The 15,739-nt window shown below is 35.5% G+C and overlaps 1 protein-coding gene across 2 annotated transcripts in view; it reads left to right on the plus strand.

Moving 5' to 3' along the window:
• Positions 1–15,739, plus strand: part of LOC108362117 (uncharacterized) — a 160,456-nt gene that overhangs the window by 47,034 nt on the left and 97,683 nt on the right. The gene's annotated exons all lie outside the window — the stretch shown is intronic.

A 15,739-nucleotide genomic window follows, 5' to 3' on the forward strand; every position in this document is an offset into this window, starting at 1 on the left:
ATATTTTAGAGATATCCTTCCATGGACTTTTTTGCTCAGAATTTCCAGTAGATTACTTCAGTCGCCGAAACAAAGTCGGTTATATTCTTTAAGAACAAATTGCCCCGCCCTAATGTGCATATCAGAGTGACCTGTAAAGTCGTTTGTATATTCAAAGTGCGTCCCTAACCCAGTATGCTCAAAGATGTGCAGCATTTATTTACTTTCGGCATCCTTAATGAATCTTTGAAAGTGAAGATAAAGGCGAAAATGGAGACAACGAGAAATACATACATAAAAAATCAGGATAACTGAATTGAAGTTTTTTCTAACGTATCGAATCGTGCTCTAATCGCCAAAATAACGTAAGCGAAATTTTTTTCAAAATTTTCTTTTTGATGCAGAAATATTCCTAGAGCATCGAGATACATTTCTGCATCAAAAAGAAAATTTTGAAAAAAATTTCGCTTACGTTATTTTGGCGGTTAGGGCTCGGAATTATTTCAATTGATCAATGTTTACTGAGTTTTCGAAATTTATAGACACAGAAACTTAGTTGTCGAAATTTACGGACAGCTATCCGGCTATAAAAATTTATGGGATTATCGAAATTTGTCAAGTTAGAGAAATCAAGTTTCAAGTTACCGATATTTATTGGATTATCACTCTTTATAGACTTGACGAAATTTATCGAGTTATCGTAATGCATCGAGTACTTTCAACTTACAGCGTTATCGATAATTATTGATCTACTGAAATTGGTCGATTCATCGAATCGAAGTTTATGGAATTTTCAAAATATATCGATTTATCGAAATTTCAAGGTTATATCTATAAGTTTATCGAGTTATCACTGCTTATCAAATTTTATCGTGTTAAAAGAGTGTAATGAGTTATCGAAATTTTTCGATAGCTTTAGAAAAATGTGGAGCTGTCAAAATTAAAAATTTATAATGGTTACCAAAGATGTATGCATTTTTGAGTTATCGAAATTTATCGAGCCCTCAAATTTCACAGTTATCAAAATTAGTCGAGTTATCGAATTTTTTTGAGTTATCGGATTTTAAATGTTTTTGAAATTCATAGAGTTATCGATATGTATCAAATTATTGAAATTTATCGCTAAACTAGAATGTTTCGGGCAATTCCAAGTCCTGCCGATGTCCCCCAAAGATCTTCAAAGTTATAAAAAATTGTAATCACGTTTTATTTTCAAAGCAGAAGATTTTCCGGTAAGTTACTTTGTATCTTATAATAAGTTTTGCTACGTTTTAAGTCCGAAAACCTCTCCAAGGCTCCTAAAAACTAGAAAAGTTGTCGAATTCCGACATTAGCTGACACTCTAGTTCTTTATTAAAAGTTTTCAAATATTTGTGTTCGAAAGTTGGTTAATATTTCTCTAGCCAAGGTCGAAAAGACATAAAGAATGTGTTCGGAAATCTTATAGTTTGGGAGTTTAAGTCGAAGACTCTTTCACTAGAACAAGCACCAGTATGCAAGGACCTTGATTAAGGGAAGCAGCCATTTCTTAGAGTAGACCTCGGCACCAGTTACATATTGCTATCGTGAGATACTGTAAATCGATACAGCTATGCAATTTTGTACACAACATTGAAGAAGGGGTAACGGTAATTTCTGCATACTTAAGTCAATTGTTGTATATTTTGGATTACGACACTATTGAAGTACAGCTTAAACTTTTCATATCATTAAATTTTTTTAGAGAATAAGTATTTTTTGTTTTAAATTTCCACTAAATTCAAGTTAGAATCGTTTCGTTAAAAAAAACTATTAACAAGTAACTATAAAAACCTTAAAAAAATTTAGACAAAATTGGTACGAATGGTCACCGTAGTCATACATGTAAATGACGTAGCCGTTAAATCGTGGCCCTGTTTGGTCTACGTAGGGGCTATTTTTAAGTGTACACGATGTCAGTCGGTCTTTTATTGTAGAATTAATTTGAATTACTAACGTTTGAGTGGTATCTTGCCTCAGTTTAATCCGAGATGAGTCTTTTATAATTTTCAATCCGGATAAACTTTGAGTTGCCGACCACCAGAGAGGCTGATCTTATCTTATCTTATCTTATCTTATCTTATCTTATCTTATCTTAACATTTGTCGGCAGTCGGCTGGGGTATTGATGAAACCAATTTTTCTCTGAAAGTCTATCCGAGATGAGTCTTTTATAATTTTCAATCCGGATAAACTTTGAGTTGCCGACCACCAGAGAGGCTGATCTTATCTTAACATTGGTCGGCAGTCGGCTGGGGAATTGATGAAATCAATTTTTCTCTGAAAGTCTGGATTATATATAGAAAATTAATTTCTTCGTTTATCCAGCAAGGCGATTTTAGACGTTTTTTTTTACAATTGAAGCTGGTGGTCGCAGAGCAGCTTTAAAACAATAAAAAATTGATTTAAATGCAACAATTTTGACCAAAAAAAGGCGCTTATGGGGTTTTTTTTTGGTACGAGGAGTCTAAACCTGCAGTTGATGTTTACCAAAAATTGCCGCTGGTTGAACTTTAGTGCAAACAAATATGAAAAAACATTGTTTAGAAATATTTTTGAGACACATTTGTTGTACTTTTCCTTCATGTTCCTACCATGTTTTTGGATCGTAGAGCACCCTGGCGATCGTTTTCGATCAAACTAAATAGAAAATTTAGATTCCTCGGACCAAAAACCCCAAAAGATCTTTAGGCATATAATGTCCACCTTTATCGCTTTAAGGGCTGTCTACAGCTCTCCAGAAAAACGAAAAACTCATAAAAAATAACGCACAAGAAATGGGAAAGATTTTTTTTCAATCAAAATGTCTTAAATCTTTATGCAGCTCTCAAGAAAAAAAAAATGCAACAGAAAAGTACTTTTTCAGGCAACAGAAATAATGAAAAACATTTCCTCTGATTTTTCTTGAGTACCACAGACAGCCTTTTAGACGGTACCTATTTCATCTTACTCCTTTAGTGCGAGTATTTGTTCCATTTAATAGTTAAACTGCTTCCCTAACTACGAAAATACCACAAATAGTTTAAATACACTGGAAGCATATTGTCACTAAAAAAGATTAAAATACCTCAGCTTCAATAATTTGGCACAAAATGCCGAAATTCCGGCCGAGGGCGCATTGTACATTAATCTTGGCTATCACATAAATGTGCGCACAAAACATAAAAACAAAATATGCAAGAAAATATAACGTCAACTGTGCGGTGTGGGAGTTAGGCAACCGCCATAAAATGGGTAAATATGGGTACATCCCTCAGCAAAGAATGGGAAGCCGCGAGAGGCTGCAGGCGGACAACAATCATGCTTTACTGCAATCTCTCAAGCTAGGTATATGCTTTCATTTAGCACAAGGGCCAGCTGATAACTTGTGGGCACAGCTACTGGTCACTAGAGGATGAGATTGTTGAACATGTTTTTTTATAACTGGCTGTGTAATAATGAATTGGGAGTTGAACACCTGAGCTCCTTAACACTTAACAATCCGCTCCGGATTAAAGCAGAAATAAGCAGATTAAAAAATACAAAGGAGTATTTAATTTGAGTGCTTGCTCTCTGTACGCGTTGTTTTGTGTAAGTAGTTATGAAAAAATGAAGCAAACAAAAATAAACGCTACGTAGTTTTATGGCCGAACTTACGGAAGTTTTAACTCCGTGCTGTCCTACAGGGATTTATAATAAATTTTAGAGATTTTAAACAAAAAACGTGCTCTTAGACCGCCATGACACAAAATTGTTGGAAGTCTAAAAAGCTTTAAAAAAAAAAATTATACTGTTATGGGTTCCCTTGACTCTAATGCAGACACATTGGATAGAAGCCAATCCGTTGACTAATCTCATTGAGGACAATCGCCTTTGCCATATAGTGTGCACTCGCCGTAATACCAGCTGCTTCAGTCTCATGGGTGCGGTTAATTCGTGGCAGGGAGGATGAAAGGTTTCTACTATACGCACGCATCAAACAAAAACCCACAAACAAAAAAAGATTATTTGCACACTGAGAGAAAATACTACGAGGAAAACAAACTAAAACGACGAACTGACACGCCTCTACAATAATGTCTGCAATTCCTATTTAATCGAAAGGTTAAGCGCCTATCAGCTCAGAAATGTAATTTAGGCTGCTCCTAGCCCGCTTAGTGGTATTTTGTTTTATTTGGCTTTTTTTTTGTTTAGGAAAATCTTCCGCAAGAATCTATTCTAAGCAAGAAAAAAATAGATAATACTAGTGAACAGAAACTAAATAAAAAGGAAGAAGAGAAATTACTTACAGTATGCTGCTTTATTCGTTGCGTGTTTTCGCTGCGCTGCACAATGGGGCCGCTTCATACAAGTTGGTGCTCAAAAGTCTGTAGCCGGATTTTCCCCCTGAAAACTACGAAGACACATCCAAAACGGAAAATAATATTATTTTTATAATATTATTTTTATAATATTATTTCATTATATTGTGTACTAACACTGTTCAACAAATTTTTTTTCTTGTTGAATTGAAAAATATGTAAAGAAAAATAATAAACCCAGATCATCCACTATTTCCAATAAGTCACTTCGTGTTCTAAACACTAAAAAACTAATTCATTGTATATTGATAATTGTAATTATGGTAACGGGCCATAAAGATTACTTAAAATAGAAACAATAACTAAACGGTACAAGGCACAATAAAAATTTTATTCGTCTATATAATCATCAGATTCAGCTTGTGTATATTCAAAATTCTCTTCTAAAAACATGTCTTTTACTTCTGGATCAAATGATTTTCTTTTTACTGTTTGTAAAGGTATTAAACTTGTAATATGAGGATCAGAAAAATAAAGTAGACGATAAAATACATCTTCAAGGTTAGCTTTCTTCTAAGTTTTTCGGCTAAAACGTTCACGATACGCTTTGAAATCTTTATATAGTGATTCGAAAAAAACATGCAGCAGTTCAGAGAAGTTTCTTCAGATGGGGCATTAATAGTGTCGAGAACTTGTTTGGCTTCACTGTGCTTTCCACTAGCTCGCAGGCTCATTTGTGCTGCGAACGTTAATTGTTCGTGGGAATAATCTTGACGAAACTACGTTTTGACTGGTCACTAAATTCCCCAAAGTCTTTAGTGGGCCTTCCTCCTTTAGGTATCTGATACCCCACAAATTGACAAGTTTTTTCTAACCACGCTTTTTCCGATTCATAAAATCTATTTTGGTGTCTACCGCATCTGATCCATTTTAAGGTAATGTAGCTCTTGAAATTGCGCAAACATATTGGCAACTTCTTTCTTTCCGAAGCTGGGCAGCTGGTTTGGCTTGAAATATATTGTTCCACATCTATGAACTTGCATTGTAGTAATTTAGACGGGCTTTTAAAAAATATTTCACACAAATCCCGATTTTTAATGGACAAAAGGGTTCCGTCTGGAATAAAAGTTAACAGTATTGAAACAAAGAATAAATACATACGGCATATATCATTCTCTTCCATTTAGTTTGAATTTTTCTTAAAACACTCCCACTTTGAACATATTTTTGATAAAATTATGACAAAATGTGCCTGACAAAAATTAACAAGTTCACGTTAAAACATATTTTTCTCAAAAATGCGAAATGTTCTTGTGCAAATCTTTTAAGTTCACTTATATATATAAAGACTTGCGGTTATAACAAAAAGAAAAAAAAAAGATTCGGAAAAAGAACCTTGCGCATTTTGGAAAAAAACGAATTTAAAAATTCACGTTGAAAAAAAATTGTTTATTAAAATTTTTTCCTTATATCTCAGAAACCATTGAAATTATGTAATGATGTAAAGTTGTAAAACAATCAGCACACATTGCTTATTCAACGACATAGTTCCTTCTAAACTAATAGTAATCTTAAACATAATAAGACAGACACATATGAACTCGCTTTCGATATCGGAAAAAAAATTTTCTGACTGAAAAGTTAACTTTGAGCTGTTGTACGCGGCAACTGGTAATAGTTCGGAACCCAATGTTTATACACGAGATTTGCTACTTTGTTATGACTCTGCTGGTATATATTTTTTTATCTTAAATACCAACTTTCGAAAAATGAGTTTTGAGCATCGCCCTCTATGAAGAAGCCCCAGTGTGCGCTGCTCCGAAGGCCTTCAAGAGATGCTGCTGGTTTTTGCTTTTGTTTGTTTTTGCAGTTTGTTCGTTTCTCAATCCATCGATTTGTCTTTTAACAATTGCTTAAAATTCTTTACTCTTAATATGTTACGTTTATTTTTTTCTTTGTTTTTTTTTTTTGAATATGAAGGGAATCTATTAAGAGAACTTTTTAGAGAGTTACGCTAACAAATTCAAGAGAATATTTATATGGTACGCTTCATGGATAGTTTTTCTTTTTTTTTCTCTAACTTAGGAATCATGAACCATTTGTTTTCTCATAATATGTATGCGTTACCAATTAGCAAAGTTAAACAAATTTAGGTAAGATTAAATTGGAATCTAATTCAAAATTTCTCGGCAGCATCCAGCCTTAGGATTATTATTATTATTATTTTTTCCATGGACTCTAAATGATTGCGGCTTACACTTTCCGTACGTGGTTATATCAGCAAGTCTAATATAATTTATCTGCCTCACGGGAGCCTGCGACAGTATAATATAACCGGAGCAATGCGGTTCTGCCAACCTCTCCCTTAGAACAAGTCACCAGAAATTCCCATCCAACAGGTTCATAAATTCTTTGCGTTAAATTCTCGTTTAAAACAACTTTTACTTATTTATGATGGGCAATTAGCCATTTTGATTGGAAAATTTTACTTGGGGGAAATTTTACTTCTAGTCAGTACTTCTCTCCACGATGTCTGGTTAGCAAAAGAGGCCATTTATTTCCGGAAGTCAAGCGCGTCCCCCATCTTTTCCAGTTCTTCTTTCCTCGCGAGTTGTCAAAGTCACAAGCCTCTAAGCGCCTTTTTGGCCATTCCCTATAAACCCCGTTTCCCATAACGACAACTAAATGGCGATGTAGTGACAAACATAAGCGCGGATCGAATACTTAAAATCGAAACGAGTACTCATTTCGGTTTGTATGTACCACGGTACAATACATAGTAACTAAATTTAGATTTTTAAATTCGTTTTACAGTTCGAAAAATTTGCTCACCCCATTAGGCGGTGTCCATTCCGGCTTCCTTGGTCGCCCATTTTCACATTGGCAAGGATATAAAGGTGATATTTGCAAACATATTTTGGAAAATGGTGAAATTGCACTAGATTCCATAAAATCCATATGTTCGTACATACAGTTGTCCACAAAATAATAGGAGTCCGATATTTTGATATTTGATAGTTTTGCCTATTTGTCTTCTGTTTATTTAATGTTTATTATTTTTTATAAAAGTCTAGCTGGCTATACAACAAACCCCATATAAATTAAGTTTTCAAACTTTGTACAAAAATTATAAAAATTTCACAAATTTTCACCCAAATTTCAAACTTTTTAAAGAGAATCTTTAGAAAAAATTGTGAACCGTTTTTTGTTCAATAAGTGAATAAATAATTTTTTTTAGTCGAATATCTTCCTATTTATTTATTTATTCAGTCTACTAAACGTATGTATATTACAGTCTAATAACAAAATTCATCTTATTTACTAAATAATAATATATAAGAACTAGAAAATGGAATCTAAGGAATCTTGAAAAACATCTGATGAAAGTGCAAAATCAATTGCAACATTGTTCGAAATTATCTTAAGTTCATATAAAATTCGTGCAATAGGGACATTACGGGTGTATTCAGTTTTGTACCTGTTCCCGTAGAACGGTAAGACGTTACGCAGGTTACGCTGAGGAATGTTAAAAATAATTTTTCCCGAAAGAACAGGACAATCTGTACACCTCTAAGTAAATTAAAAGTAAAAGACAAACAAAGTACAGATCTTCTAGCTTCTAAACTTACTAATTAAAACTTAGACTTATTAAAAGTAAACGTGATCTATATGATGGCAAAGGCTCTTAAAAATGTATGGTACGTAGTGCAAACTTCAGGAAGACCTTTTGAACACGTTCAATTCTACTAATTAAATAGTTTTGAGAAGGTCTCCAAATAATTACGCCATATTCTAAATTTGACCGAACAAAAGAGGTATATAGTCATTAGCGCACACAAGGGGTGGGTTTTGGGGTTCAAACCCCCCCTAAAGCTAATAACCTCAAATACAAACTGTATTTTAAAGCTAAGAATCCAGGTCTCAAGGAAATTATAAGAAATATTTAATATAATTTCTGTTGCTTGAAAAAGCGCTTTGCTTTTGCTGTAAATTNGTATATAGTAATTTTAGCGCGTAGGGATCCGAAAATTTTGTGCCCATACGCCTTACGGAACCCAGAATCGAATACGATTTAGCAACAATGTGAGAAGTATGACTGTTGAAAGAAAAATTCGAAGAAAAAAGGGCTCCAAGATCTTTGATTTCGTTAATTGATTCTAAAACAGAATTAGATATTATTTAACTTGTAGGCAAAGTTTTGTGACTTTTTGCGTACGTAACTTTGAAACATTTTTTTAATATTCAAATCAAGAATATTTTTAGTGCAGCAAACATGTAGTTTGTCTATTTCAGCATGGAGCTGAAAAATTAGCAAAAGAAAAGCAATTGCTTATATCGTTGATAAATAATATGAAGAGCAAAGGGCCTTATATACTCCTTTGGGGGCTCAGAAGTTACACGTTCTATTGTGACAACACAACGCCTATCACTTAAATATGATTTAATCCATTGCAAAAAAATTAAATGGAACCTCAAGGAGGCTAACTTACAAATTAAAATCGAATGAGAAACCTTGTCGAAAGCCTTCGAAAAATCCGTGTAAATGCAGTCAACCTGAAACCCTTCTGAAAAAGATGCAATGCAATACTCACTAAAAACTGCAAGACTAGTAACCGTAACGAAACCGTGTTGAAAAGGCGAAATCAAACCCTTCGTTACAAAATTTAATTTTTCAACTACAATAGTTTCAAAAAGTTTAGATACAGACGATAACTTTGATATTGGCCTATAAATGCAAACATCACTTTTTTCCCACTTTTAAAAAGGGCGTTGATGGAGGTTACTTTCCAGTCATCTGAGAAAACCCCAGAGGATAGAGACATATTAAAAATTAGTTTCAATGGAATAACTAAACCAGGACAGTTTTTAAAAGCACAGCTGAAAAGCCATCAATATCCGCGCTGTAAGCACGTAAGCGATTTTGGCCGACCAACGAATACCAACTAACGCCAATTGGAAATGCCAAGTGAAGCCCAGTCCTTCTCCATTTGGTCTTTCCAATGCAGAGGAGGCCTTCCTCTTTCTCTGTTACCAACATCGTGGCCAGCGTCGAAGACTTCCATAGCAGGCGCGTTTCTGTCCATACGAACGACATGACCAAGCCAGCGGAGCCGCTGAATTTTAACTCGCTGCACTATGTCTATATCGTTGTGAAGCTCATACAGCACAACGTATGTATGCGTCAATCTTTCGCGGGAATCCTTCTCTAGGGTGTGCAACTATTTCCTTTAAATGCATTCGGGCTTCGGCTGTGCATGATTTCCGCTATGATTGCAACGCAAGTAGACTATTTAAAAAACATAGGTACAGCTTGCTGGCCCCCTATAAAATGGCTAGTTCCATATTTTCCGAAGGCCATTAGAAAGTAACTTTTAAGAATGATTTTAATGCTTACACTTGTTTCTAAAAATTTATTTCCACTAATCAAGTTTGCTAAAATTTTATTTTAATTATTTAATGGTAAAAGGCAAGTGAAGATAAGATATACATACTATGTATGTATGTATGCCAGCACAGACACAACGTTGCACTTTGCGTTCACTGCTTTTAATGACACTGTGACCTCGCTACAATGCAAATGACGTTGAAAAAGTTATTTTTCGAATAATGTCACAAAACAAAAAGATACTGGCGGAAAAATAGCGCCCAATGTTGGATGGAAATTCAAACTAACAAACGAAATAAGAAATGAAAGAAATGTACTAACAAAATATGTCTATGTACATTTGGGTGGTCCTTAAATGTAGGAAGCAAATTTTTACATCAGATTTCCTAAGCGGCAACCCCTACGTCGCTGCTACTACAGTCAAAGGTATCACATATAAATTTTGGGCCCGATTAGAGTCGCTTAAGGCGTGTCGCACGGGGGGCAAAGTTCAGATTACTCTATGAAAATCAATCGCGACCAAAATTTATATGTGATATCTTCGACTTTAGTAGTATCCATTTTGGGAATTAAATGAAAAAAAAATATTTTAAATTTTTTGAGTCTCCATAGAGGCTTCTGAGGACTTTGACCCCTTTGTGACACGCCTTAACCGACTCCAATCGGAACCAAAATTTATATGTGATATCTGTGATCGTGGTATTACCGTCTGAGTGGGCGAGACTGAAAAAAATCGTTAATTTGATTTTTTTTTAAGGACCACTCTAATGTACATACATATATGTACATGCATGTATATATGTAAAACTTGAATTTATTGTTCTATCAAAAGAGTAGAAGCATTTCTGTATCCTTCGCGGTTTTATAGCCAGACAACATGACCAGCCGCATAATGAGGTGCTCCTGGGCATCCTAAAAGCCTATAGATAAAACGCGGTAAAAATTAAAAATAAAACAAGTGCAATAAAGAGATGAACAACATCGCGCTCGCAATACAAAAAGCGGCAAAAAAACGGTATAAAAAAATTTTACTGACCTGCCTCCGGAAAAAGACAAACCAGTAGCAAATGTTGAAGCGAACGGAATATGTAGGCCGCTGAGTGGACAGCAAAGGGATGGTAGTGAAGTATACAAATATTTGGGCAGTTGTAAATGCATAGCAGTGTGTGTGTGCACATAGTGTAAAAGGAATAAGATACACATTGGCATACGAGTAGAATCTACTACTTTCTACTAAGTAGCAGCCATTGTACAGCGTTCGGACCATTTTATAAATGACAAATAGTAAGGGACGTGCTGTCTTCGATTTTGCTGAAGCCTTTATACCTTTCCCTAATAAAAGAAAAAAGTACTAAGTAACTAATTTTTTTAGCAAAAACACAACCGATTTCAATTCTCATATAAAAATGTAATAGTACCGTTAATATCTTCATGACCCAATGATCGGATCTAAACCAAATTAATATGGCAACACCTTTCCGATAGAAAAGGAATTATCAAAATCAGTGGACGTGGTCCAAAGTTATGCATACAACATAAAATAAAAAATAAAAAAATAAAAATAGTCCGACGAATTGATAACCCTCTGCTTATTTGAAGTCGATTAAAAAGTACTTATATTGTGGTAAATACCAAATACTATTTATTTAAATATTTTGGAAGTTACTAAATACCGAGTAAGCTAGTATTTACTAATAAGTAAATTCTTATTCTAAAAGCATTTAGTTAGTTTCACCTAACACAACACCGTGTATAGGTTTGTGAGTTTTTAGCTTCACTAAATACTATGTACAAAAGGACTTGGTAATTATGGCTTCACTACACGCAAATATTTACTTATACCTGAACAATCAGTTGTATGGTCAATGTATTATAAAAAGCCATCTGTGGACCGAATTTCGATTGGATATCTCGAAAGCTGGGGGACTAGTTTGCGTTCAAATAGATAGATAGACGGGCGGACATGAATAAATTTTTAAAACTTCAGATCGAAGAACTCGGAAGAAAGGGATTCGCCAGAAAGTGAGGACCAAAAACAAACAGCTGACGGCTATTTGTTAAGAAAACATACCTCAAAGGCAAAATTAAACATACCCAGCAGTGGTGCATAAAAGAATTCAATTAGCACTCAATTAAGTACAAATGGAGTATTAAGTCGGGAAAGTGTGAATGGTAAAACGAGCTCAATTAGCTTCTTAATCGAGAAAGCTTTTATAATTGCCCGATTAACTGCCTGTCTGAACTTGGTAATACATTCCACAGTTGCGATGATTATTTTTTGACTTTCCCTAAAATATGGGCAAGCAACTCATTCTGGAGTTCCTCTTTACACACAACATAAATCTTTCAAATTTATTTGTATGTGGTTGTATTTGTACGTTGTTCAAAGTCTAGGGCGGATAGTCGGTCTTGTTCGGTGTAAATATAACTAGCTTATGAAGTTACTTGCAGGAAATACTTGAAGCGGCTGATTATTACAGTTTCATCGGAAAAGTGGACATTGTCAGGCGGTAGTTTGTGGGTACATATGTGAGAGATGTATAAGACATACCGCATCGGGCCACGGACACTGCCTTGTGGTACTCCAGCTTCAATTGAATGGGCGTCAAAAAGGGGGGTGTAACATCGAACTGCAAACTTTCGAAAATACAGTTACAGGAATTAAGCAATTAAGCAATTAAGATTTTGTATTTTATACATAAGACTGTTTAGTCATACAGGATCAAATGCCTGCGCGACGTCAATAAATATTGCTTTCGTCGTGTCGTGTCTCGGAGGCCTTATTTGATTTTAGGTACGAACTTTAACACCGCAGCGTCCGACACATCCATTGGTGCACTTAGATTTTACTAGTCTTCCAACAATGGGTACTTTGTGCTAGTCGGTGAGAGCTTCTGGATGTACCGGTACTATGCGTACTGTTCCTTGCTGTTAATTTAAGTTTTTATGCGAAAACGCATTTAGATGCTCTAGGGAAATTTCTACATCAAAAAGAAAATTTGGAAAAACATGTCGCTTCCGACTTTTAGGCGGTTGAGGTTCGATGCGTAAGACAAAAAACATAATAGAACCAACTGGAAAATTTAAATGCTTGTATTTGAAAAGCGGCTCCTACGGCAGATATAACATACATACATAGCATGTGCGACAAATATTTTCCAAACAAAATACATTGCGCGTCAAAAGAAAAACGTGAAAACCTTTCATCTCATTGCATTCCGAAATTTGTTTTCTGCAAATATTTTTTATTAGAATGTTCAACAATATTAGCTCAAAACCCGATCTTAAAGCGATTCAGAAGTCAATGTGTAATATTTAAAAAATTGTTAAAACTTTTTCGAGATTTTTTTATGAAAAAAATAAAAATTAAAAATTAGTAGCATTAGTATTATAATTTGTAACCGCTTAAAAAATAGGCAGACTCAGTATTACTAATCGTGAGAAGATAAATAAGATCCAAACAATTTCGAAAAAAGTTTATAGTTACAACTTTCAAAATAATTCGAACTTCGAAATAATTGCCAAAGTGGTAGTTTTTTTCTTACTTTTGTGAACCAAAATCAATTAGTTTCCAAAAAACCTCGAACTTCGAAAAAAAAGTTGGCTCACTTCACAAATTTGTTTGCCCAATACCAATTTATGTAAGGTATAAATATATGTACGTGGAAGCAAAACAAGCAGACAGACAAACGAACAAACAAACAGGCCATCGTCTGCCTGGCAGGCATGTTTGCCCTCATTGTTCTGCTGCTGCTTGCTACTTATTTGCTGGCAAGCAGCTTGCGCTGTTGTTGCTATTACTCTATTCGCTATTGTTTGTCTGCTCGTTGCTTGTTGTGTTGCTATTTGTAAAATTGAGCTTCATACACGCACACACATATATATACATGCATACCTACATACATACATTCATACCCAGCAACTCCTTCCATACAAAATCATTTGCACTGTGTTTGGCAATTAGTTGCACGCTTAATAATTCCTGTAATTGTTATTTTTGTTTTTATTTTCATTTCTGCTTTTATAGCCATTTTAGCTTTGTATCTACACAGACAAAGTGCGGTCATAGCAATCAGCCCAAGTGCAGCTTCCCACAATGTTGGCCATTTCCTTTTTTCTTTCTACCTCCGACTCTACCTATCACTTTGGCCGCTTTCGAATCATTAATGTTGCTCTGCCTATTTTGCCTATTATCTATTCCCTTTTTGTTCGTGCTCATTTTCCTGTTCTTTCGATATGCGACTTGTATTATAATTTTCCCCTTTTCACTTCGATTCACCTGTACCAGCATACGAGCAAACATGCACACAAATTCCCGCGCTGTTGTACTTAGCCACCCACTCATCAACTGCGCCACTGCTACTACTTTATTTAGTACGTAGTGTAATTAGAGCGCGGCCTAAAAATAGGCTAGATAAATTTGCTCGCGCACGCTCATTTGTCCTCTCAGTCCTTGTGCTCGTCTTCAGCGCGGTTGTGTCTGTGGGTGTGTGTGTGTGTGTGTAAATGCCCTGTTCAATATTTACCTAGTGTTTGCGGTTGCCAGGTCGTTTGATACATACATATTTTGTTTTTGCAAATGTTTCGCCTGATATTGCGCTTTTCATGTCTCTGTAGCTCTTACTGTCAGTGAATTTGTTGACTGTTTTAGTGACAAACAGCGAAAATGTTCAATAAGTGAACGCATTTACTCAAACAAAGAGGCAACGAAGTGTTGGTTTTTAATTTCTACTTGCATGCATACTCAGCATTTTTAAACCCTGTTTGGTGTTCGAGCCCCGGTCTTGTCAACCTAGCAAGGTACTAGGTATCTTGCAGCTTCTCTGTAGTACATATACATTGAACTTTCTAATTAAATCTTTCAATGAATGTTATCCATGTATATATGCTTGTACAGAGTTCCTGAGAAACACTCTGCTAGCCTAACTACAATACGGAGAGGAAAGCTAAAAAATTATGTTTTTAGAATCTTCTGTGGAAATATTTCCTCAACCGCTGCAGCCGCAAGACTTCGCATAACCTTGACACGAAGACCAGTGCAAATCTAGTTAGCACATAGAATGTTCACTGGAGGCCCTTTCCATAAGTTCTGAATCCCTGGGGCTAATGAGATTCAGTTTCTGCTACAACGGGGATGAGAATTACTGCGAGTACTACCCCACCTAATATACATCTAGGGGATCAGTCGTGCTTTATCATATATCTCAGAGGTGTAGAAGAAAGCCCATGTGATCCTAGTCCTAAATATTTAAGCCCAATAAAACTCACGTCATTTCTGCCGAAAGTAATGGATTATAGGCAATAACGTCAGAACTAACACTGTCACGCCATCACGTTTGCCTCCGAGCTTATATGCAATTCATATAGGGCAGGAAGGTCCACGGACACCGCTGCATACTAGCTGATGTCGGATAGTCAGAGTATCTTCTAAAATATAGAAACCGAGATTTGTACTTTCCTCGATATACAAAAAAGGAGTATTTGAAAACATATCGCATATTAGCGTTTGCCAGGCGCTAAAGAAAAGAAATGTAGAGCCAGTTGTACGTAGTTGAATAACAGCGTTCCTTCGAACTAGAATCGTTGAAACTGAAAGAGGAGAAAAAGTGGTTCAGCTAAAAACAAGAAGCAGATCTCTAATGATCTGGTTTTTCTCTCCTTCTATGGAGCCCAGTAAAGACAAACTTTTCTAACTATTCACTCGCGAGAGCCGTGGTTGGTGAGCCACTAAGCGTGACGAGAAGAGAATCAATTACCAGGCTCCAGAGCAAAGGGGAAAGCGCACCACCCCGACGGCAGCCCTTGTTAACTCCGCACCTGATATATTTACCTCCCTCTGGCTGAATCCTGATGACCCGCTGCACCAGATTTTAACGAATCAAATTTACTATTACAGAATCTACTCCGTTCCGTAGAGCAGAATTGCAACTGCTAGCTAGGGATGCAAATTTTGAGCAGTAACATCGATACATCGATGTTTCGATGCAACGGAGAAAAGATCATCGAGGATAAAATACATCGCCAGTGAAACATCGATATATCGATGGTTTCCGCTGTTTTGCAATTTGTTAACTTCT

Source organism: Rhagoletis zephyria, unplaced genomic scaffold (assembly GCF_001687245.7).
Source record: "Rhagoletis zephyria isolate East Lansing unplaced genomic scaffold, Rhagoletis_zephyria_1.1 Rzeph_scaffold_00940, whole genome shotgun sequence".
Taxonomy (NCBI): Eukaryota; Metazoa; Arthropoda; class Insecta; order Diptera; family Tephritidae; genus Rhagoletis; species Rhagoletis zephyria.